The 25,964-nt window shown below is 34.4% G+C and overlaps 1 pseudogene; it reads right to left on the bottom strand.

Annotated features, from left to right (window-relative positions):
- Positions 1 to 7,854: 7,854 nt before the first annotated feature.
- On the bottom strand, positions 7,855 to 8,946 carry LOC100472960 (annotated as a pseudogene).
- Between the last annotated feature and the right edge of the window lie 17,018 nt (positions 8,947 to 25,964).

The following is a 25,964-nucleotide window of genomic DNA, read 5'->3' as shown; positions in this document are numbered from 1 at the left end:
AAAATTTAATATATATCCAGGTGGTTATGGATCTTATGATTTTTCAAAATCAAATAAATAGCTAATTTTAAATTAAAAATGAGTCTTTTCAAACATATAATTTTTGGGGTGCCTGGGTGGTTCAATCACTTGGGTGTCCAACTCTTGATTTCTGCAGGTTGGTGATCTCAGTGTCTTGGGATCCAGGCCCATGTCAATCTCCCCACTCAGTGAGGAGTCTGCTCTCTCTCTCAAATAAATAAATAAATAAATAAATAAATAAAACTTTAAAAAATACACATTTTAAAAAAAAATCATTAAAAACTTTTAAATTTTGAAATCAATTAACATTATATTGTAACTGTAAAGTCATGAACAGATTGTTCATGCCATACCATTAATTAATTGCTCTATAATTTGTAGCTGGGTATTTTATATAAACATATTTTTGGCCAGTAGGTAAGTAAACAGAAACTGTTTTGGCCATGTGGTAAAACAAGATATATGACTGAGGTAATATAAAGTTCTTAAAAGTCTGCAGCTTTTCATCACTTAAGGGGACTGACTTCATTTTTCACAGAATATCAAATCTATGCATTAGGTTACTGTCACCTATTAATATAAAGTCAGGCAACTGATGAGAAAACAGCAATATTTAAGAATCATATATGAATTTTTAGAATAGATGACAGATGTCACAAATATAGAAATTTATGCTTATTTTATATAATAAGTATATTAAGAACAATTCAAATATAATCCTCTTCCCAAATATAAATAAAACAAAAATTTAAATGTTAATACATTGGGTCATTTCTTTTTTTTATTCCCACCTTGTAGAGAAAATGTCCCCTTTTGTATCTCATTCTTCTTATCTCTTATTTTGAAATTTAAACTCCATTCTAAATAATTAGTCTTCTTGAATCAGTAGTCAGAGATGGGCGTCTATTTTCAGCAGATGTTGAAATGCAAAGACGCTCACCACTGCATCATTACATAATAGGGAGCGATTTTTGCCAGGGTATGGAAGTTTAATTTTGTCCTCCTACCCCCAGCTCCAATAGGTGTAGAAAGGTATGCACAGAAATAATAGCTTCTTTCCAATGAGAATTTAACCAAAATGTCATGCAAAGTCCTTTCCTTTTGTTATTCTACTAGATATAATTTTGTGACTCAATAGTATGTAGATGGTGATCTGAATCTGGGAGTGCAAAGCAGCAGGTGCCATCACTTTGAGGATTACTTTCTGGAATGTTGTTCATACAACTCTCCCAAACTCTAGTTAGAGAATTGACATATTAGATCCAATGACTCAAAGCAATGTACAGATATTTTCTGAATTATTTCATGACTGTTCCCAAAGTCTATCGATCTTTTCTTCCACTTCCCCAATCCTAGTGACAGACTTTCTCCTCATCAAATGATGTCTCATAATAAATATCTGGGCACTGTCATGATTACATGTATATATGCCCCTGATATGGGCTTTTGTATTTTAAAACAAAACAAAACAAACAAAACAAGATGAGAAAAAAGTGTAGCCCAGCACTTCAGTTTTACAATAGCAGTAGACATAATGACAGCATAGTACATATTTTTAAATAATCCCACGATATTTTATTTTCTATTCATTTTTATTAAAAGACATTTTCTGGTAGATTCCCCATTGTATCACTTCACAAAATATTACTTTCTGCTCGACTTTTCCAAACCGGCTTTTTTTGTTTGTATACACAAGGGAATCTCCTGGCATTCCTGGTTTCCAATTTGAAAACTCAGTATATAACTTGCATTTTTATTGTGTGTATCCTATAGTTTACATTTAACTGAAAAAATCCTTTGGGTTATTTTCTGCTGCTAGAAGGGCTGCTGTGACTTGCATTGACTGGCAGTGATTTTCCACAGGCAAGCACCTGCATGGGAAACACCTGCAGTTACCGGCCTTTAGGAAGTAACACTTTTAAGCAGAAACTCTAGGGGTAAACAGGAGCATTTCCAAACTGCCTATGACTAATCAAAGGGGAAAGGAACTTTAAAAAATATAACACCTATTATATTTTTATTTGGTTACCCAGAAGTAGACAGTGAAATATTTGGTATAATAGTAGTAATAAAGGCGCAAAAGAGCAAATATAGTAACATACACTTAAGGTAATATTTTTGAAAAATATTTAGAAAATATTAATATAAATTAAGTCTTTGAAAAATGTATATTATGGACAAGTGTTTTCATCTTTCTATCAAATCTAGATCACCGGGCTTTTTACATATTCATAATTTTTATTTATTATTATTATTTCTACAAATTTGAAGCTGGAGAAAACACTACATATTATAAACTGATTATTTTGTAAAACCATTAACGTAGTTTGAGGTAAAACTTTTCGAATCTGGCACATACATGATAACAAATCACTTCTTGAGTTTAGGGGGGAAAACTATTTTAAGATAGAAGAAGGAATTTTGTAGATTTCAAAACAGAGATGAAATATTACCTTTATTATACCCTGATTAAATGCCTTACTAATTTTGAGATAATGGAAGAATACCACTAAAGAAATATATTGAGTTCATTTGTCAGAAGAATAAAAATGCTACTTATTTTAATATACATGGCATAAACTTAATCTATATACAGTAAACTTGGCTCTTTTCTCTAAATACAATAGACTAGAACAAACCTCATAAACACTCTGTAAAGTAAAAAAAAAAAAAAAATGTCTGTCCGACCGTTAATATCAGCAAAATAGTCTTCCAACAAGATTAACTCCAGGGAAACCTTCTGAAGTAGGGAAGCTGAAGGGATTCCATTTTAGAAATACTCAGTCTATGCCATTTTTCTGCTAGGTCCCATTTACTTAATGTTCCATATTTTGCCTCTTGAATAAGCCACAGAAGCTATGTTCCCACTTCACGGGAGAAGCAAGACAGTTATTCATTCTCTGAGTTTTGTCCTAATACCACCTGATACCTGATACCGCCTAAGAAAAGCCAGATCCCAAACATGTTCCAGAACATTAGCTTCAAACAAATCTTGGCTGACACTGGCAGTAATTGCCCTATTTTTGGCAAGTTATGGAATAATACCTATTGTTCACCTGACACTTGTCTTTGATTGGACTCTACCTTGGATTCCTGGAGTAACACATACCCTGGACCCTTTTCTAATATAAACCCAAAGCCCCAAGCAATGATGAATCTTATTTTCCTTTCCTTTCTGAGTCTCCCAGACACTCCATCTACTATTCTTTGTCACTCACACTATTCAATAAACTCTGTTTTCACTTTTTCAGGTCACATTTGATTTCTATCCTACATGAAGTCAAAGACCCTCCTGGCTGGTCCTGTGGGACCCTCCCCTGGTTCTCAGACCCAGGCTGCCTGCCTCACTTCCTTCTGTAGGTTGATATAATCTGTGACATTGAAATATAATTTACATATTAATTTATTAATTAGATCTGCTTCAAAATTCCAAGCATATTTTACAGCAAATTGAAAAAAAAATGTATTCTTCTTTTAAAATAGAAAACCACAAACTGAAGTCCTACTCTGAACATAGGGCTAAAATTCTAATAATCAATATATGAATTAACTAAAAATTTTTTGGAATAAAACATAATGTGAGCCACCATCATTGTGCTGTACTATAATATATAGTATACATATAGCATATGGTTTATAGCATATTGTAATACACATACAGTGTAGTATATGTGATATACTTTTATATACTATATAATCTTGGTTTTATGGTCCAGCAGCACAAGCATCATGTGGGAGCCTTCAGAGATGCAGAATCTTAGCCCAACCTCAGACCTATGCATTTTAACAGAATATGCTGTTACGGTAATGAATGTGCATAAGAAAATTTGAGAAGCATAGGTACAGACTGTGCAAAAAAAAAAAATTCTTGAACTTGAAAAATATATATTATTCCTCAAAAGCAAAGATAGATTGCTTTTTCACTGTAGTGGTCTGGATAGGAGTGGATAACATCAAAAGATGTGAAAGGACATTTTAAATATGTGTGCAATCTTTACAATACACTGTTCATTCAAATGAACAGTTTCTGGGTTCTTTTGGTCAAAGAGGAAAGAGAGAGGGCAAGTTTTTATCTATACCTGTTATTATTATAATTGGAGTGTGGGAGAGGCAAGAAATGACAAAATTTTAGTTGGGACAGAAAAAAAGCTTGAGACTTCTAGTTCAGAAGACATTTTATGTTTCTCCTTCACTCAAGAGAGCAAAATGTTGTGAGACAATGAATGCAACTAGAGAATAAAAACTCTAAATCACCTACACTCCATACAAAAGACCAGACACAATTACTTTTGATATTTTGTGCAACTTTATGTTTTGTTTGTTAGTTACTGAAATGATTGTATTTGTCTTAGTTTGATACACTTGAATAAATCTCCATTAACTGTATTGGAGATTGGCAAACTATGGATCATGGGCCAATAATGGACAGTTAACTCTTTTAGTAAATAAAGTTTTATTGGAAGAAAGAAATGATAATTTTATATGTATTTTCTATGGCTGCTTTTGAACTACAAAAACAAGTCTGAGTCATTGAGAAACAGACTATATAATAATCTGCATCGTCTAAAATATGTACCATTTGTTCCTTTACAGAAAAAGTTTGCTGACCTATATGATGAAGGCTAACTATATGGTTTGTTTTAAGATTTCCTTTTCACTATGCTTTTGGTATCCATATATCTTTCTAGTGTGCCAGTAAAGGAAACCTCACTAAAGTGGACTTGAGATGTTAGAAGGGGAGGCTGGAAAAGGGAGCTGTACTACTCAGTGTCAGTTATAGGAAAAAAATGATCAATTCCAGGCCCTGACAGAATAAAGTGTATATAGCACTTCCTACGATGAATTGACTACCCAGCCAATGAGCGCTGTCAATTCAACCAATAAGGAACTGTCATCACCCTACACCCTCACTTTTCATCTATTAACTTTTGTTCAAAACAACCCCTCCCAGCATTCCCCTCTTCTCCATAAAATAACATTCCTCTCCTTTCTTTGTTGGACTTGCCTATGGTTTTGCCATAGATTGCTTGCCCCAAATTGCAATTCTTAGTTATTCCTGAATAAATCCATTTTTTACTGGTACAATAACTGACTTGTTTTAGTTTTAAGTTTAACATCAGCATCTGGAGTATTGCTTAAGAATACAGGATCTTGAATTTACACCATTTTTATCTCTCTAAAACTATCCAATTGTATATGTGGCTTTTAAAGAATTACAGGCAAAAATCAATTTAAATATATAAAAGTTTAAATGTAAATTATGTTTTAAAACTTATTATTGCTCTCTGAGCAGGCAGAAGTAAACCAGTGCCAGCTAAAATTTTCTTTCAGTTACTGTGGGCAAAAAGAAACAAGTTCAAGTATTATTATTTTGTAATTTCATGTGTGAATATATGCTACATACATAATATAGTTTCTGTGTGCAGTGTTCTAAAACATAAATTATATTCATATATATAAGTTATAAAGATATGTACTGATACATATATGTGTGTGTAACTATTTCAGAATACATTATTGTTTTGTCATGCTTGCTGACTACCCTGGTTCCTGTAATGCACTCATGTCATAATGGTTATTTCCCAGACTGGAGGGTCACTGCTAATGCCAGTTATAACAGGATTGAGAAAGACACATTTTCTGTATTGTAGGAATTCACAGACAGAAACAACTGTATACTGTGTGAATCCATTTGTATAAAAAGCAATATAGAGAATCAAAGAAGCAAATTGGTGATTATCTGGAGTGTGTCTCACACAGAGGAACAGATTTTAAAGAGAAGTGGGGAATCTTTTGCAGATTATGGAAATACACTCTACCTTGTTTGAGGTGGTATTTTCTCTGGTGTAAAAAGCTGTCAAAAACCCAGATAATAGTCCATGTTAAAGGATGCAGTTTATTTTATATGATTATTTTCTTCATAAAATTAAGGAGAAAAAATGAATTTCACTACATGTTTCCTATGCATTTCAAAGTAATGTATATTATTCAACAGTTTCTGACTGCTGTGTTCTAAATATATAAATTACATTTGTTTTTTAGGTAGTCCTGGTGCAGCATAATATGCCTTTTCTGTTTTGTTTTTCTCTTTATTCTATGTTGCTGTGTTTAAATTCATGTTTATAATTGGGATGTGTGACCTGTACTTTTATTTCTGTTACAAACACACACATTATTAGTATTTAATAGTAGCAGATATTTCTAGTGTATTGTCCTTATGTCATTACCCATTGTTACCTAAATTGAATATTATTTCCTTAATTCTGTAGTGCCAGGTGTTAGCATAGCATCATTCAAGATTTAACACTCTTTTATTTCACCATCTCTGTTCTTTCCTATATCACTATATTTTAGTGGTATCTATTTTAAGAAATATATAATTAGATTTTTTAATACAACCAAATCAAAAATTTTGTCTTTAAGTTGAATATTTGGTTTTTTTTAAGCTAAGAACTTCTGTTTTTAATGAATTACAAACTAAATTACAAATAATGTTAATAGCAAGGANATCTTTAAGTTGAATATTTGTTTTTTTTTTAAGCTAAGAACTTCTGTTTTTAATGAATTACAAACTAAATTACAAATAATGTTAATAGCAAGGACACTCAGGGGCGCCTGGATGGCACAGCGGTTAAGCGTCTGCCTTCGGCTCAGGGCATGATCCTGGCGTTCTGGGATCGAGCCCCACATCAGGCTTCTCCGCTATGAGCCTGCTTCTTCCTCTCCCACTCCCCCTGCTTGTGTTCCCTCTCTCACTGTCTGTCTCTATCTCTGTCGAATAAATAAATAAAATCTTTAAAAAAAATAGCAAGAACACTCAAAGACAAGTGGTGGGAGAGGAGAGACAAAATCATAAAAAAAAAAAAACCACAACTTTTTTTTTTAACATTTGCATAATGAAACCCGAAGGTGTACATGGCAACAAAGTAACCCATTTTCACCTAAAAAACTACTATAACCTGAAATGTAAATATAATTGTTCATCCTTCTTTTAAAGAAAAACATTCTCCCAATGCCCTCACTCACAGCCCTATAAAAAGGGTCAGCATTCTCAAAACGTTGTCTAAACCCTAACTTCCACTCCTATGGGGTGACCTTCAGAAGAAGATGGGACCCGGCACATGAAAAACTAAGATCGTTAAAAGGAAAAGAAAAATTCACACGACTTTTACTTGCCTCACTTGTAAAGCCATGATGAAGCACAAACCCGGTCCTAGAGCCACCCAGACACCTCCTGCCCATGGGAGGGAAGAAAGGGGACTAGGGGCAATCATTTCTACTGCAGTCTGGAGTCTCCCGGACTGTTAGGTGAGGTGAAACATGGAAACTAGGGTATAAACTGGGTGCATCTACTTTTTAACCTAATTCTTTGAAACAGACCCCTCCCTATGTTTTTGTCTTGCTTGATTTTCAAAAGTTCCAAGGTAGGTCCTCTGCTATCAGTTGGCCTTACAAACACAGTGACCTGGGAGGCTTGGGTGTCTGTCATCCCAATTACAGGAAATAATAATTTCAGGGTTTTCAGAGTTTGAGGTGGCAGACTCTATATGGGGGGAAGAGAAAGAGTCAGTCTTTTTTTTTTTTTTTTAAATACCAGCCTTCCTCAGCAATGGTGGTGGAGGGACTTAAGCACATCTCATACTGAAGCTTCTTTTCATTTTCACCTATTTCTCTGTGCCACCCCTTACATCCCCAGAGTTGGCTGGCTAAGAAGAGGAAGTGATAATTAAGGCAGCCAGACAAGATGAGAGGGCAAACAGCCCAGGGGCAAGCCAGATCAGGCTCCCACTGGAAGAGAGGGTGAGACAGGGTGTAGGGGTTGGGGGAAGGACATTAGAGCAGAAGGTGGGGTACTGGCTTGGTCACATTCTGGAAGAAGGAGGTAGTCAGAAAGGGGGAGCCAGAACTGCCTTGTGGAAATCTGCTTGTTGGGTTCATAATACAGCATTTGAAATAGGAAGCACCATCCATCCTCGTCCAAGGGAGAAGCAACTTTGGTAAAATCTTGCCAGGACCACTTGGGGAAATGCAGCTTATAATCAGGCATAGAAGGAACTCCTAACCAAACCACTTCATCCGAGGTCCCCAGAGTCCGAAAGATCCAGAAGAGTTGGTTGATTTCGGAACCTCCAGGAATATAGAGCCCGGTGGGTCACTATCTCAGCAAAGATGCAAGCAGCCCAGGCTCCAGTTATCTACAGCTGTGGAGTAATACTTGGAGCCCAGAAGAATTTCAGGTGCTCGGTTCCACAGGGTCACCACCTCATGAGTATAAGTACAAACAGGGACTCCAAAGGCTCTGGCTAGTCCAAAGTCTACTAGCTTCATGGCCCTCTCTGCGTTGATAAGCAGATTTTGAGGTCTGAGGTCTTGATGCAGAATCAGATGAGAATGGCAGAAAGCTAGACCCTGGAGCAGCTGGAACAGACAACTCATGATGAGTGGAAGAGGAATGCCCGTCAAAGCAGAGACATCCAAGAATTTCTTCAGATCCTGGAGCAAAAACTCAAAAAGCAGGTAGAGTTCGTTTTCCGTGTGCATGACATCCAGCAGCGTGACAATGTGAAGGAGGTTAAGCTCCTTAAACAGAGAGATCTCTCTCCTACAGCAGTACTGGTACACTGTTTGTCTCAGTTTCCAGAAGGATTTTTTTAATCCCCACCACTTCTCCTGTCACCTTGTTTTTGGCTTTGTACACATCTCCATATGTGCCCTCTCTGATCTTGTCCACTTTTTTTTTTTTTAAGATTTTATCCATTTATTTGAGAGAGCAAGATAGCTAGAGAGCTAGAGAGAGCACGACAGGGAGGGAGAGGCCATTTGATTCCAGGACCCCGGGAACAAGACTGAGATCATGACCTGAGCGAAAGGCAGATGCTTAAGCACCCAGGCGCCCCTCCTTTCTACTTTTTGGAAATTCTCCATGAATCGCCAGTAAGTCAGGTCTGCCCAGCCCTGCAGCCAGGGCCTGGGAACTCTGCAAAGGGCACAGGATTTCTTGGTGGGGGAAGGGGTTTGGGAGGGTGGGGAGTGGCCGCCCAGCCAGCCCCAGTTTGGGATCGAGTATTAGGTTTTTTTGTTTGTTTGCTTGTTTTTCTAACATTCATTCTAAGTATTTACTTAAGGTCAGGAACACTACAAAGATGTCCACTATCACCACTGCTGTTCAACATAGAACTAGAAGTCTTAGCTTCAGCAGTCAAACAACAAAATGAAATAAAAGGCAAATTGATAAAGAAGAAATCAAACTCTCACTCTTCACAGATGACATGATGCTCTATGTGGAAAACCCAAAAGACTTCACCCAAAAATTGCTAGATAAATACCTAGTAGTGCAATTGCTGAGTCATAGGGTAGCTCTATTTTTAACTTTTTGAGGAACCTCCATACTGTTTTCCAGAGTGGCTGAACCAGTTTGCACTCCCACCAGCAGTGTGAGAGGGTTCCCCTTTCTCTGCACCTTCGACAACATCTGCTGTTTCCTGAGCTGTTAATTTTAGCCATTTTGACAGGTGTAAGGTGGTATCCCATTGTGGTTTTGATTTGTATTTCCCTGATGCTGAGTGATGTTGAGTATTTTTTCATGTGTCTGTTGGCCATTTGTGTGTCTTTTTTGAAGAAATGTCTGTTCATGTCTTCTGCCCATTTCATGATTGCATTATTTGTTTTTTGGGTGTTAAGTTTGGTAAGTTCTTTAAAGATCTTGGATATTAGCCCTTTATCTGATAAGTCATTTGCAAATATCTTCTCCCATTCTGTTGCTTGTCTTTTGGTTTTGTAGACTGTTTCCTTTGCTCCCCTTGCCTTTGGAGACGCGTCTAGCAAGAAGTTGCTGTGGCCAAAGTCAAAGAGTTTGTTGCCTGTATTCTCCTCTAGGATTTTAATGATTTCCTGTCTCACATTTAGGTCTTCCAACCATTTTGAGTTTATTTGTGTATGGTATAAGAAAATGGTCCAGTTTTATTCTTCTGCATGTGGCTGTCCAATTCATCCAACACCATTGGTCAAAAAGACTGTCTTTTTTTCTGTTGGATATTATTTCCTGCTTTGTTGAAATATGATTTAGTGTCCATTTCTGGGTTCTCTATTCTGTTCCATTGATCTATGTATGTGTCTGTTTTTATGCAGTATCATACTGTCTTCATCACTACAGCTTTATAATATAGCTTGAAGTATGGAATTGTGATGCCACCAGCTTTGCTTTTCTTTTTCAAGTTTGCTTTGGCTATATGGGGTCTTTTATGGTTCCATATTTTAGAATTATTTGTTCCAGCTCTGTGAAAAATGTTGATGATAATCTTTATAAATTCTTTTCTGCTGGTGGACTTAGGCTTTATTTGCTGTTTTTCTCCAGCTCCTTTAGGTGTAAGATTAGGTTGTGTATTTGAGACTTTTCTTGTTTCTTGAGGAAGGTTTGTATTGTTATATTAGCTTCCCTCTTAGGACTGCCTTTGCTACATCCCAAAGGTTCTGAAAACTGTTGTATTTTTATTTTCAATTGCTTCCATGAATTTTTTAAATTCTTTTTTAATATCCCAGTTGACCCACTCATTCTTTAGTGGGATGCTCTTTAACCTCCATGTATTTGTGTTCCTTCCAAATTTTTTTTCTTGTGATTGAGTTCAAGTTTTAAAGAACTGTGGTCTGAGAATATTGCAGGGAATAATTCTAATCTTTTGATACCAGTTGAGACCTGATTTGTGAACCAGTATGTGATCTATTCTGGAGAATGTTCTGTGTGCACACAAGAAGAATGTGTATTCTGTTGCTTTGGATGAAATGCTGAATGTATCTGTGAAGTCCATCTGGTCCAGTGTGTCATTCAAAGCTTTTGTTTCCTTGTTGATCTGCTTAGATGATCTGTCCATTGCTCTGAATGGGGTGTTAAAATCCCCACTATTATTGCATTATTATCAATGTGTTTTTTAAATTTTGTGATTAATTGGTTTATATAATTGGCTGCTTCCAAGTTAGGGGCATAAATATTTACAATTGTTAGATCTTCTTGTTGGATAGGCCCTTTAATTATGATACAGTGTCCCTGCTCATCTCTTATTACAGTCTTTGGTTTAAAATCTAATTTGTCTGTAACCTTTATTTTTAACTTAGTACAGTATTCTAGGATGGTGGTTGTAGAAATATTTTTTGAAGATATGACTTCAGTATCTTCTGGATTTCATTTTATTCTGTTGACCAAAAAAGTGACCTGTCAGTCTCAATGGTGAAAGTACTTGAAAGCAATGTATTTTTACATATGGTTACCACTTAGAGTTCATTTTTGTCTTTAGGTTTTCACATATTTTCTAGTTTGTGCTTAGTAATTTTTAAATTTTTTTCTTTTCAGTTTTGTAGTGGTTCTTGAAACTATAACTTATTGTCGTTTCTGATTTTAGAATATTATCAGCCACTATCTCCTCCATGGTGTTTTCTGCCTCATTATTTCTACACTCCTTCTGGCATTTAAATCACATGTGTGTTAGACGTTTCACTATGCTTTCTTTAAAATTTTCTGTATTGTGTATATTTTGTCTCTTTTGTGTTTGTACCTGGATTCTTCCTTTTTAAATGTATGCTTTCACTGATTAGGTCTTCAACTGTGCTTTATCTGCCTTTAATGCCATTTGCTCAGTTGTTAACTTAAATATTCATATTTTCAGTTATACAATTTACATTTGTTTCCATTACATAGTCTTCAGTTCTCTGCTATAATTGTCTATTGCGTTATTTAATTTCTTATCATATTAATCATAGTTATTTTAATTTGTTTGACAACTCCAATATTTGTTTGACAACTCCAATTATGCAATTGTTCTTTTTGTTTTTGTTTTTTTCTCCTTAAAAATTAATTCTTACTTCTACTATATTCTTTCCCTTTTAAAATTTTTTATACTTTCTTTTTTAAAAACAGAATTCCAGACAATATGAATGAAAGATTCAAAATAATATGAGGTTCTATATTATATTAATTTTCCCAAATGGATTTACTTTTACATCTAGAAGTTAGCTAGAATAAATGCAGATATCCTTAATAGGCTCAGATATTAAGACAATTTGACACTGGGTTTCAATTATTATATAAGGTCTATTTTCTCATCTCTGTTACTAATAAGGTAACACTCTTAAATTCCAAAAGTATGATTTATCAGAGCTCTTCAAATGAGTGATACAGATGAAAGCTCTATTCATATTCTCATCTTCTCAGTTTATATTTTTTCTTCTGAATGGACAATTGCCTGGAGGGAATTGTAGCCCTCCACTTCAGAGTAAGTTGTTTTAACTTTCTTCCTCTTCCAAATAAATACACAAAATTTCTTAATGCCCTCGATTTTTCTGAAAGCTGAAAAAGGAAAATATCTATATTTTTTCTACCATTTTGAATTGTTCTTTGTGGGAATCTTGGTCTGAAAAAAATTACCTTTATATTGCCACATACAAAACTCCTTCAAATTTAATCCTATTTGTATCCTATCATCCAGCTGAGTAAATGTATTGATTATTGGCTTAATGACATGCATTGTAATTTTTTAATCTTATTATGTCTTTATTTTTCATCTTATTATAAACATTGAATAAATGGCATCAATTAAAGAGCATTAAATGCTTACCAGATTTAAAATATGGTATATATACACAATGGAATATTATTCAGCCATAAAAGGAATGAAATCTTGCCATTTGTGACAACATGAATGGGCCTAGAGGGTAGTATGATAATTAAAAAAAAAGTCAGAAAAAAGCAATATCATATGATTTCAATTATGTGTGGAGTCCACAAAACAAAACAAATGAACACACAAAACAGAGACTCATAAAAGCAGAGAACAAATGTGATTGCCAGGGATAGGGGGAGGAATGGAGAAGCAAAATAGATGAAACAGATTAAGAGGTATAAATTTCAAGTTATAAAAAATGTCATGGGGACATAAAGTATAGCATAGGGAATATTGCCAATGATATTGTAATAACTTTGTGTGATGATAGATAGTAACTATGCTAATTTTGGTGATCATTTCATAAAGTATATAAATGTTGAATAACTATGTTGTATACCTGAAACTAATATAATATTGTATGTCAGCTACACTTCAATTAAAAAAATAAAAATTAAGAGCATTTAAAAATGTAAAAGCGGTTTGTCTCACAATTTCAAATTAATTAAAACTCTTAAATGAGACTTGAATTCCAATTCAATGGGTCTTTTAAAGAAAGGATTTGCCAGTTATATTATTCCATTTCCTATTTTCCTCATAAGATTATTATAATGATCAATTGTGATGTATTCTTAGCACAAAACTTGAAACATAGACTCAAAATATCACCATTATAAATATAATTGTATAATATTAGTATCACACCATAGTGTCTTTACGTATAATGAGAAACATTTATCGAGGGCAGAAGTTTGCAAATTGCACTAATTGCCTTGTTGGAATCTATAGTTATAAAGAATGGAGGTAAATGCAATTTTATTTCACTTGTGAATCATGATTATCTAAGACACTCTTGGTAGATTGCTAAGTTTCTTTGAAATAGTAGAAAACTCAATAAAAATGAGAAGGGAACACTATTAAGTATTATACAGTTCTTCCTACATTCTCTGATTAGGTCCATAACACTGAGAGAGCTTTGGACCTCACAGACAGTATACAGGATGTAACATTTGTCAGAAATCATTATGGAAGCTAGTGATGAACAATGATATATTTATATCCTATTTGATGTAATAATAAAAATTCCTAGTGTTCTAGGAAAAGAACATTTTTTTTTCCTAGCCAAGATAAAACATAACCACTGGAACTAGTTTATATTCATTTCATAAATCAATGACAATTCACTTCAGTGAATGCTTCTGGAAGTCAGCCAATAAGTAACAGCAACAATCCATTAAATATACTTCTACAGATAAAGGTCAACCATTTCTAAACACTTCCATTTCTGAAAGTCTGCCAATTCCTGAACTCCATTCATACTTCTTTAAACCCTACATAAGATCAGCACCTTTGGCTGTGCTCAAGGAAGCTGTGATTTACAAGGGAACCTCATAAACAAGCCGTGCATTTTACTTCTGTTTCAGGCACTACAGCACTGACCGCTGAAGGCTTCAATGATATTTTGTTTGATTTTTGTTTTGAAGGCCATCTTTTCTGGTTTTCCTCTCGGGGAAAAAAAGTTGCCCACTCGTGTCTTTGTGTCCTGACAGTCCTTCAGATTTGCTGCCAGATAATTCCTTAAACAACAGTTTAAGTTCCGATTGAGATTTTCTTTCTTAATTCGCTTTGTTATCCTGGAATTTATAAGCAAATAGGTCTCTGTATAAATTAATTAGATCCTTGACTCGGAAGAACATTATTTTTAAGTATTCTTGACATTAAATTGCTTATTCTTTTATTGATTTATTTATTCTTGATTTTTAAAATAATTTTTTATATTATAATAGTTTTAGATTCACAGGAAAATGCAAAGATAGTATGGAGAGTTTCCATATAATCCACATTCAATTTTCTCATCTTACATTAGTATCACCCATTTGTTACATATATTCATATTTTATTATTAACTAAGTCCATAATTGACTCAAATGTCCTTAGTTTTTACCTAATATTTATATTCTGTTCTAGGATCCCATCTGAAATACTGTATTATATTTAGTCCCCATGAATTCTTAGGCTTTTCTTGGTTGTGACAGTTAATGCTGTTTTTTATTTGTCTAGTTATACAAAATCTCAACTCATTTGGTTGTTTTGTCTCTGTAGAGTTTGTGAGTGAGTACTCCATAAGGAATGGATGAAGCATAATTCTGATAAGTCTCAAATCTAAGCTGGTGCAAAAGACTAATATTTTAGCTGCATTCATCTGATGACTAATCCATACAAAGACAATTGCTCAGGGTGCCTGGGTGGCTCAGTCGGTTAAGCGTCAGACTCTTGGTTCTGGCTCTTGGTTTTGGCTCAGGTCATGATCTAAGGGTTATGAGATTGAGGGCCTTCAGGCTCTGTGCTCAGCGCACAGTCCGCTTGTCCCTCTCACTCCCCCTCTGTCTCTTCCCTGTCACGTGTTCTCATTCTCTCCCTCTCAAATTAATATATAAATGAAATCTTTTTTAAAAAAAAAAGACACTTGCTCAAACTTTGTCTTAGATCCCTCATTAGAAACTTCAGAACATTCGCTGGCATGAAAAAGGACAAAAGAGGGTCATTTTGCTTAGTTTGTATTCCAGATCAATGGTAGTTGAGATGTAAATTCTACTACCAATTTTTACCTCTGCTTAATTTGGAAATAGAGACTCCTTTTATAAGCATACATGTTAGCATTGTAGTGGCTTCTTTCTTATGTGTCGTGATTTCATCTAAAAGAAAGTTGCAGTCTCCTCCTGGGGAGTACTCCTCCTGCTAGTGTGCTCCCTTGCTCTCTCGCTCTTTCTCTTTAGCATTCACTCTCTCAAATTAAGTAAATAATCTTTAAAAACAAAACAAAATAAAACAAACAAAAAAAACAACTCTAGAAAGGGGAGAAAATCAGATCAATCAATAGTTCATTTTCTTTGATTTATATCCTGAGGCCTCAAAATTAAAGATATCTTCTCTTCAGAACTCTCCAGTGATATCCTATTTTAAAAACTAACAGAAGTCATGGAAAATGATTCACACTCAAACCATTTTAAACCTAAACTTCTTAAAACCTGCCTCTCTCTATTTTTTTTTTTATTCTACCATCCACTTAAATTTCTCCTTTTTCCTGCCCCTTCTTCTGGTTGGTATAAATGAACTACTCTTTCATTAGTTTTTGTTCTAAGGGGAAGAACACTCTTATTGCATATATTCCATTAAGATTCCTGGACCAAATTCTGGATCTATACAAGTTGCATTTAAACCCTGATCTACAGCCAAGACCAGGTCAATAATTAAAGATTTTCTTAAGTCAGGAAGACAGGCAGAATTTGCTTCTGAATTAAGGATTTTGTTAATACTTATTTAATCCAATAGTTCACTTAATTGTTAACACCTTAGAGGGAAATGTTAAAAGCAGCAGAGTACAAAAAGCTGGTACAACATTTAAATAGCATAGCTGTTCATAATTCAAATAAATGTGCTTGAAAAGACGATATGAACCACATAAAGCTATTTCAGAAAACTTTCCATTAAGAATAGACTAAGCAGAGATTCCAAATTGCAAATGAAATAAAGCTGAATCAATAAATCATTTTAAAAATTGATTTTAGAAAATTTTCAAAATATTCTGAGAAAACAGAAGTAAAAGAAAGGGAAGTTTCTCCCCATTTTGCTAAGTATCTCAACCTGAAATAGGTTTTAGCAAGGAAAAAAAGGAATTGGAAACTGACATTCAAAACATATGGCTTGGGGCACTTGGGTGGATCAGTTGGTTAAGGGTCTGCCTTCAGCTCAGGTCGTGATCCCATGGTCCTGGGATCCAGGCCTGCATTGGGCTCCCTGTTCAGTGGAGAGTCAGCTTCTCCCTCTCCCACTTGTGCTTGCACGCTTCTCTCAAGTAAATAAATAAAATCTTTAAAACAAACAAACAAACAAACAAAAAAAACATATGGGTTAACAGTTTTAAAGAGCTGTGAATCCAAGTGTATCCACACCAAGTCATCTTTAATTTAAGTGTGTTTAATAAATCATCTTCCTAAATGGCAATAAATAAATAAATAAATAAATAAATAAATAAACAAATAAATAAAATAAAGAGCAACAGAAATTAAACATTCTGGAAATTACAACTTTGTGGCTCACCAGATAAAATAATTGGTCTCCAAATAACAGAAGACAGAGAGGTTCTCTCTTATCAGTGAATTGTGAACTTATTAGTAGAGATCTCTTACAATATTCAAGCAAAAGATCCATTAAAAGAACCACTATCCCATATTGGCTAAGAAACAAGAGGACCACTATTAAAAATAAATCAAACCACACTGCTGTTAGAAGAGCTAATAATACTCCCTGATTTCTTGTCCAACTCCCATGGATCATTATCTGCAGATTTAAATGAACAACAAGAGACCATCAAGCTCAAAAAGCCCCTTCCTGATTTTGAGTTCATCACAGACACCCCCCCCCAATCTCAGCCTTTGACTTGGACATGGTGAAGCTGACAGCTCAGCTTGTGGCCAGCAATGGCCGCCAGTTCTGACCCAGCTGATGCAGAAAGAGCAGCAGTCTGACAAGGCTCTTGGATCACCTGGAATCTGTAGCTATCATGTGTCCCTCCAGCATATAACACAAGAGTCCTTGGAGTACTCAAAGACCTAGTAGTGGAAATTTCTAAGAATTGGTAAGTCCTTTCCCATCTCCCAAACTCTTAACTGTTGTAATGGCATCATTATCATTAGAATATTCCTTTCTTCTTTGTAGCATATTTTCAAAAAAAAAAATCAAGTAAGAAGAAATCATATTTTCAAATGGAACTACCAGATTAAATAAACTTTATGTTCACATATGTCAGAAAATTATTCTATATGTACGATCAAATTACAGCTGACCTATACATTAATATTCCTACATGAAAAATAATTCAATAAACAATAAAAATTAGCTGTCATCCCTGAATCTATCTAAGAGCAAAAGATTCCTCATACATAATTAGAAAAGTTGGAGCGCAGAGTCCAGATTGTTGTATCTAAACTGTTTATCAAAGTTCCTCAATATTTTCTTAAAGCTGATCTTAGGATAATCAATTATAGCCATTTTGAGAGAGGAAGAAAAGAATTAATTAATAGTTCTTTTTTCCAGGCTCTGTAATTCACCTGCTTTACTTTCTCAAAATCTAATAATGAAGGATATAAATTTTTCCAAATTCTGTAAGGAATTAGCTCCACAGCAATTGCTCCACAGCAATGTCTAACAAAATCAGCTTGGATAAATTTGAAGACATTTTTATTGTAACAGCTTTTCAATGAGCTTTCTTCAGTGTCCCAGTTGCTAAACATAGCCAAAATTAATTGCTTTCACCTGAATAGTTATCCACTAGAAATTTACTGTAGCTCCATTCTTCTTCCAAATCTAAAACCAAAAACTTGATAAAATTCATAAATAACTGTTCAGTAAAATGAGTTCCTCTCTTACTGGGTAGAGATATGCTGGAATACCACAGGCAGTATTTTTCTTTTAGGGATAAATAGAAACACTCCTCTGTTGAAAAGCCGCAGTACAAATGGTGACCAAAGGGGGGAAAAATCCTACCTGTAATATTCTAATTTATCTATCTGGTGATAGAAGAACTCCCTTTACTATATAATTAATTATTCATTAATTCTACAAGGTTTTATCACGTAGTCTCCTTATCACTCCAGTCATTTCTCGTAAGGTAGGATGGATAATGTGCAGATAACCTATGAGTCTGAGGTTCTGAAAACTGGTGGATAGAAGTGGGTGTCACCATTTCCAGGACTGGATATAAACGCCATTATGTGATCAATCATGGTCTTTTATTCCTCTTTCATGGAAAATAATATGTTCTGTTGTTGGATGGCAACTTCTGTGAATGTCAGTTAGGTCACAGTTTTGAAACTGTAGTTCAAATATTATACATCCTTATTGATTTTCTTTTTCTTTTTATTAATAATCGATGAAAAGGTACTGAAATCTCCTTGTATAACTGTGGATCTATCTCTTTCTCCCAGTTGTTCTACCTGTTTTTGCTTCATGCGCTTTGAAAAACTCTTATTAGATGCATAAATAATTAGATCTTTGTGTTCTTTTAATGAATTGTTCACTTTATCATTATAAAATGACCTTTCTTACCCTTGGTAATATTCTTTGTTCTATAATCTTCTTTGTCTAATTTAAATATAGCCATTCCAACTTTCTTGTTATTAGTGTTAGTGTGATAAAATATATCCATTCTTTTAAATTTTAACTATGTGCACCTTTATATTTAAAATGAATAAAAAAATAAAATGAATAACTTGTAGGAAGCATATAGTTCAGCCTTGTTCTTTAATTCAAATCTGAGAACATCTACCTTTTAACTGGGTCAATTACCTTTTGTGATTATTGATATAATTGATTTTAAAATCACCATCATGTTATTTTCTGTTCATGTTGTTTCTTTCCTGATCTGTCTACTTCCAGATTAATATAAGATTTTCAGAATTCTATTTTATTTCTTTTGTTGACTTATTAGTTATTACTCTTTATTATAATATAATATTGGTTGATTTAGTCCTGTGATTGTTTAAATTGAAAAATTTTCTCCCTAGAGGTCTTTTGACAATGTATCAAGACACACTGAAGGGTGTGACTAGCAGGTAGAGGCAAGGGATACTACTAAACTTTCTATGATGCAGAGGACAGACTTCCACAACATAGAATCACCCATCCAAAAATGTCAATGGTGCCAACTTAGAGAAACCCTGCTTTAACCTTCATAGTATAAACTATGTTACAGTATATAACTTGTTACAGTCTGCTTTTAAGCGATTTTATGCTATTTTGCATGTAGCATAAGAACCTTAATGTACTATGCTTCCATTTCTCCCTGATCAGGCTTTGTACTAGTTTTGTCATGTATTTTTCTACTAAAAAAATTATAGCCACAAAAAACAATGTTATTACTTTTGTTTTTAACAGATAATTATATTTTAAAATATTCAAGTAAAAGAAAATACATTTATATTATCTACGTAGTTATTTTTCTTCTCTTACGGGTCATATTTTCCTGTTTCTTTACATGCCTGGTGATTTTTCTGATTCCAAACATTGTTAAGTTTTACTTTGTATATTTGCATATTTCTACAAATATTCTTGAGCTTTCTTCTGTTTTAATGTTAAGTTTCTTAAAAACAATTGGTCTTTTTGTTCTCGGTTTTAAGCTTTGCTACGTTCAACTACAGCAATGTTTATTATAGTTCTCAATCCACGACTGAGATAAACCCTATGTCCTGTTATATCCATTGTCCTATGAATGTGGCTGATGAGGGCAGAAATATTGCCATCCCTGTATGTGCTCCTGGGATTGTTCTAATCCTCTCGTGTGGTTCTTTTCTCAGCATAAAGTTTTATCTTCATATACGTACCATTCTTATAAATAAGTTTAAGACTCTCTAGGGGTCATCTGCAAATCTCCAGAGATCTCTGTCTCTGTGTAGCTTTCTCCTTTCTGGTATTCTGTCCTATGGACTCTGAATAGAGTCCTTGCTGCTCTCCCTGGCTTTCCATCCTTGCCCTCAATTTAGAAAAACTGCTGGGCTCTGCATCCTTCTTTTTCCCTACACAACTGCCTGGAAAATTTACTAAAACAATCTGCTGGGATAATCATAAGGATCATTTCATTAATCAGCTTTTCCAGTAGCCTCTAGTCAGATTTCTCTTCAGTTGTCTTATGGACCTCCTCTCCTACTTTAATTTATGACTAATGCACAATATCCATACAGAAGAAAAAATAAAGGCAATTTTTAGGGTGTTCTGTTTGGACTTAAAGCCTTCCATTCAGTACACAATTTCTAGGTTAAGAAAGAGAGTGGCTTTCTTGCCCCTGTGGCACCAATAACTGATTTTTTTTTTCTACTTGAAGTCTGGCTGAGGGTTAGCTAACCATGTTACTATTCAAAAACTTTAACTTCTGAAGATAAACTTAGATCTTATTTTAAATTTTTAAATAGCATCTGTACTCATTCAGGAAAGAAACTATAAACTTCAATTCCTTGTGCTTGTTTTTGTTATTTTTTGTTTTCCTCTAAACCCAGGGTCTTTTTAGTCTCAATTATATCAAAAAGCTTCTGCACAGCAAAGGAAACAGTCAACAAAACAAAGAGGCAAACCATGGAATGGCAGAAGATATTTGCAAATGACGCTTCAAATAAAAGGCTGGTATCCAAGATCTATAAAGAACTTCTCAAATTCAATGCCCAAAAAACAATTAATTGAATAAAAAATGGGCAGAAGCTATGAACAGACACTTTTCCAGTGAAGAAATATGAATGGCTAACAGGCACATGAAAAAATGTTCAACGTCGTTAGCCATCAGGAAAATTCAAATCAAAACCACATTGAGATACCACCTTACACCAGTTAGAATGGCAAAAATTGACAAGAAACAACAAATGTGGAGAGGAAGTGGAGAAAGGGGAACTCTATTATACTGTTGGTGGGAATGCAAGTTGGTACAGCCACTTTGGAAAAAGTGTGGTGGTTTCTCAAGAAGTTAAAAATAGAGCTACCCTATGACCCAGCAATTGCACTACTGGTATCTGCCCCAACGATACAGATATAGTGAAAAGAAGGGCCACGTGCACCCCAATGTTCAGAGCAGCAGTGCCCACAATAGCCAAACTGTGGAAGAAGCCGAGATGCCCTTCAACAGATGAATAGATAAAGAAGATGTGGTTCATATATACAATGGAATATTACTCAGCCATCAGAAAGGATGACTACACAACATTTGCAACAACATGGATGGACCTGGAGATTATGCTAAGTGAAATAAGTCAAGCAGCAAAAGACAATTATCATATAGTTTCACTTATCTGTGGAACATAAGGAATAGCAGAAAGATCATTAGGAGAAGGAAGGGAAAAATGAAGGGGGTATAACAGAGGGGGAGATGAATCATGAGAAACTATGGACTCCCGGAAACAAACTGAGGGTTTCAGAGGGGAGAGGGGTGGGGCGATGGGCTAGCCTGGTGAAGGGTATTAAGGAGGGCATGTATTGCATGGAACACTGGGTGTTATACACAAACAATAAATCATGGAACACTACATCAAAAGCTAATGATGTTCTGTATGGTGACTGACAGCATAATAATAAAAAAATTCTCAATTATATCAAAGTCTTTGGTATTTCAAGGTGAATGGGGCCTATAAATTTGCTCACTCTCAGTCTTCCTTTGGCAAAAGTAAATCCACTTCTTTTGGATTGTTCTTCATTTGCATTTATCTCTCTTATAAACATGGATTTTTTTTTCTTTCCAATCTCTTACGGGCAGATTTGTTTTACTGAATCTATTTTAATGTTCTCCTGTGCTTTCTTATTGCTGCTGAAACAAATCCCTAAAACCAAAATATTGACAGAGCTGCATTCTGAAGGCTCTAAGCAGAATCAATTTCAATAATTTTTCCAGTTTCTAGAGTATATCTGGATTCCTTGGCAAGTGGCTTCTTTCCATCTTCAAAGCCAGCCATAATAGCCAGTCAAGTCTTTCTCACCCTGCGTCACTCTGATATTGTCTCTTCTATCTTTTAAGAATGCTTGTTAAATAGTGAGCTTGTTCTAGTAATTCAGAACAACTTCTTAGGGTCAGTTGATTTGTAATTTTAATTCCCTTTTGCCAGGTAAACAATAGGTATTTGCAGGTTCCAGAGATAAGGCCTTAGGTATCATAAGGGCTACTACATCTGGCTACCACATCTCAGCCATGCCCCTGATTACCTACTGCAGCTTCACTGGGTCCGCACTAAACACACAAAGGGATGAAAAAAAAAAAACCCTTGCTGTCTAGTTAGGTTAGACCCTTTCAGTTTTCTTTCATTCCGGCTCCCACACAAGGACAATCCTATATTTAGCTTTTCTCCCAGATTCCAAGTGTCAGAAATATGTGTACTCTGTTAATTAGTCTAATAATATAACTTTCCCACTTTTAAATACATTTAATATACCCTCTATATATATTCATAAAGAAAAAGAGTAGGCCTCAGAAGTCTAATTTTTGTTTTCTGAGTTCAGACAACATAGAAATATGGTCACAACCAAAATTCCAAACATATCTATACCATCTATTATGGACTGAATTGTGGTCTCCCCAACATTCATATACTGAATCCTAAACTTCAGTAGTTCAGAATGTGACTATGATTGAAGATAGTGTCTTTAAAGAATAATTAATTTTAAATGAGGTCATTGTGGTAACCCCAAATCCTATACAGGGGGTGTCCTTAAGAGGAAACTAGGACACAGATAGAGAAAGGGAAGATCATGTGAAGACACAAGAGGAAGATGGCCATGTCCAAGCAACAGAAAGAGACTTAGAAGAACCCAACCTTGCTAAGAACTTGATGTTGGACTACTAGCTTTCAGAATTGTGAGAAAATAAATTTCTGTTTTGCAAACCACATAGTCTGTGGTATTTTGTTATGTCAACCATAGCAAACTAGTACATCATTTCTGTATCCTCCCCCCCAATAAATACTTGGTCAAGATCTGGACTTCCTGCCATATTTCCTCTATATCAGTTAATGAATGACATGTTTAACTAAACAAAAAGATACTTGACTCATTAATGTTTTTCATTCTGCTAAAAATGTATTTTCATTTGGAGGGTACCTATTCATTTAGGAGAATAATTCTGAGTCTTTGCCTCTAGGAAAGAACCTTTTCAACCCAATTATTTTGTTCAAACAAAAGGCTGGATGAGTTACATAAAACAAAACATATTTATTACTTACAGTTTAAAAATTTGATAGAAAATCATAGCATATCAACTAATGTAAGTACTAGACCTTATTTTTTCCCTTTTATTCAGCAACTTTTTCTCATTTGAATAGCTATATCATATATTGGTTGCTTAACATTTTAATATAATACATTTCATAATTTTATCATAATATTATCACTATTAGGGCAAATTGTACTTTTAAATATATTTAAGATATGTCATAACTTTTATTAGTAGTCATTAGCTTACGAATACAAATCACAGCTTTTACTCAAATGCATTTTGTGGTGAAAAATTAGCTGTGTCAGTCATAAACCACACCATCGTAGGCAAACCAACCCACATCTCTCTTTTTTAAATTCTTCATCTAAAAAGTTATAACAAAAATTGTACTCAAATTAGAGCTCAAACAATTCAACATCGGCAAAGGACTCCAAAGAGCATCTGGTATCTATAATCAATCAATCAATCCATCAATCATATTAATCACTAGCATAGTCATCATCTTCAACATCATTATAAGTGTAAACATTCACAGATTTTATTTCATTTATATTAAAAATTATGTAGGCTATTCCTAAATCTTAAAATGAACTAATTTTCAATCTTATAACTTATTTTTCTTCACTTAACTTTATTTTGTAAATTTATTAATATTCACCACAACTTATTTTACAAACATACACACACAAACACGTGCATATACAAGTTTACTGTTTTTTGAAGATGACTGACGAGTTTTAAAATCTGGTTTAGCACATTTCTTTTTGATTAAGTAATGACTTACCTATTAAAAAATAAATATAAATAAACTAAAAATTAATTTAAAAAAATTTCATCCTTATGGGGGAGGGGTTTTTGTGTAATATATAATATTATATTATATATATATACTTTATATTATATATTATAAAGTATTGTGAAGAACTGACAGATGTAATTTGAATAATGGAACTACAGTAACACCCAGACTTTGGAACAGACCTGTCTCCATAAAGGGATGAAATAAGAATATTAAAGCCAGAGCAGGGGTCAGTGCTCACTTGAAAAGATGACGACCATCTTACATAATGCAATGCATGCCATTTTAGATTTGAGAGAGAAAAAAATGTAAGAGAGATATTCTCAGCCTTACAGCTAGTCCAAACTCAGTATAAGTATAAATGTATTAAAGAAAAAATAATAAAACAATGAATGGTATTAATACTCTGTATTCTTCAAATTCCTGTCATTGATAAGGAATCTATTATTTTTATTACTTCTCCTTCAAAGTTGGAATGAGGTGAACACTTTTTGTTCTTTTATGTTGCAAGTAATATGAGTAGATAGAAAATGAAATAAAGACTGTGCTTCCAGTGACTCACAGAGATAAACTATTTTATCTAGGTCAAATCATCATTTTAATAATAATTATAATTAGAAAAGTCCCATGTAAGAAAAAGTCAATTATCAAGTAATTTCAAGTATGATTATTCTGATGTCTCATCCTCAGTATTTCTATTCCCATTTATCTTTTTTTATTATGTTTTTCCTTCTCTATTTTTTTAAACCTAAACTCAACTCTGACAAGAATTTTATACACTATTTTATAGGATATGCCTAGAAGTATTTTGAGGTGTAAGCAGTGTTACAGAATGAAATCTTTCTTGGTCCTGAGAGTGGGATGGCAGCCTCTGTTTTGCTGCAGTTTCTGCTACCTGCCTGAATGTCTGTCCCTGAAGAAATCAGGACTCAGGCATCGCAAGTGGAGGAAAGCCTCAAATCTGTCTCAAATGAGTTTATCATTTAAATATTTTTATTAGGTCTCATAATGAGACACTCTGCCTAATTCAACCAGGATAAACTACTATCAGGATTCCAATGAGTTACTTCTGCATATCAAATACTCAGAAGTTACTAAAGATTCCAAACCTTTTTGTAGAACAGAGATGACTTCATACTTCAGGTTGATGACTTCTGAACGAATATCTGTGGCTGGGGAAAAAAAATGGAAATTTTTAAAATGCATTCTTTTATTTTGAGACTGGCAGAGATATGTGGAGTCTCTTTCCTTTAATGGCAAAGTCAAAGGATATTAGATGTCATGGTCTCAGGGCAGCAGATACAGCTGTAAAGACAATGCACCCTGATTTGCAGATGAATTGCATTATTTTCTTTTAAAAGTGTTGGGGCATTACTTCACTTTTTGAGCAGATTCCAAACAACTCCCACTGAGCTCTGTTTTTAAAATTAAATAAACTATGGAATATGTCACAAAAGTTCAGATCTATATGGGCGCCTGGGTAGCTCAGTCAGTTAAGTGTCTGATTTCAGCTCAGGTCATGATTTCAGGGTCCTAGGATTTGCCCTGCATCAGGCTTCCTGTTCAGCAGGGTGTCTAGTTGTCCCTTTCTTTCGGCCCTCGGCTCCCCATTCCCCCTGCTCATGCTCTCTCTCTCAAATAAACAAGTAAAATCTTTTATAAAAAAGTTCAGATCTATAAGCTATATATACATAGGCTACATATATAATTTATTAAAAGCCTTCCAGATACGAGTGTCAAAAGTCTTCTGACT

The sequence above is a fragment of the Ailuropoda melanoleuca genome, chromosome 7 (assembly GCF_002007445.2).
Source record: "Ailuropoda melanoleuca isolate Jingjing chromosome 7, ASM200744v2, whole genome shotgun sequence".
NCBI classification, from domain to species: domain Eukaryota; kingdom Metazoa; phylum Chordata; class Mammalia; order Carnivora; family Ursidae; genus Ailuropoda; species Ailuropoda melanoleuca.
This window is presented reverse-complemented; position numbering and strand designations above follow the sequence as displayed.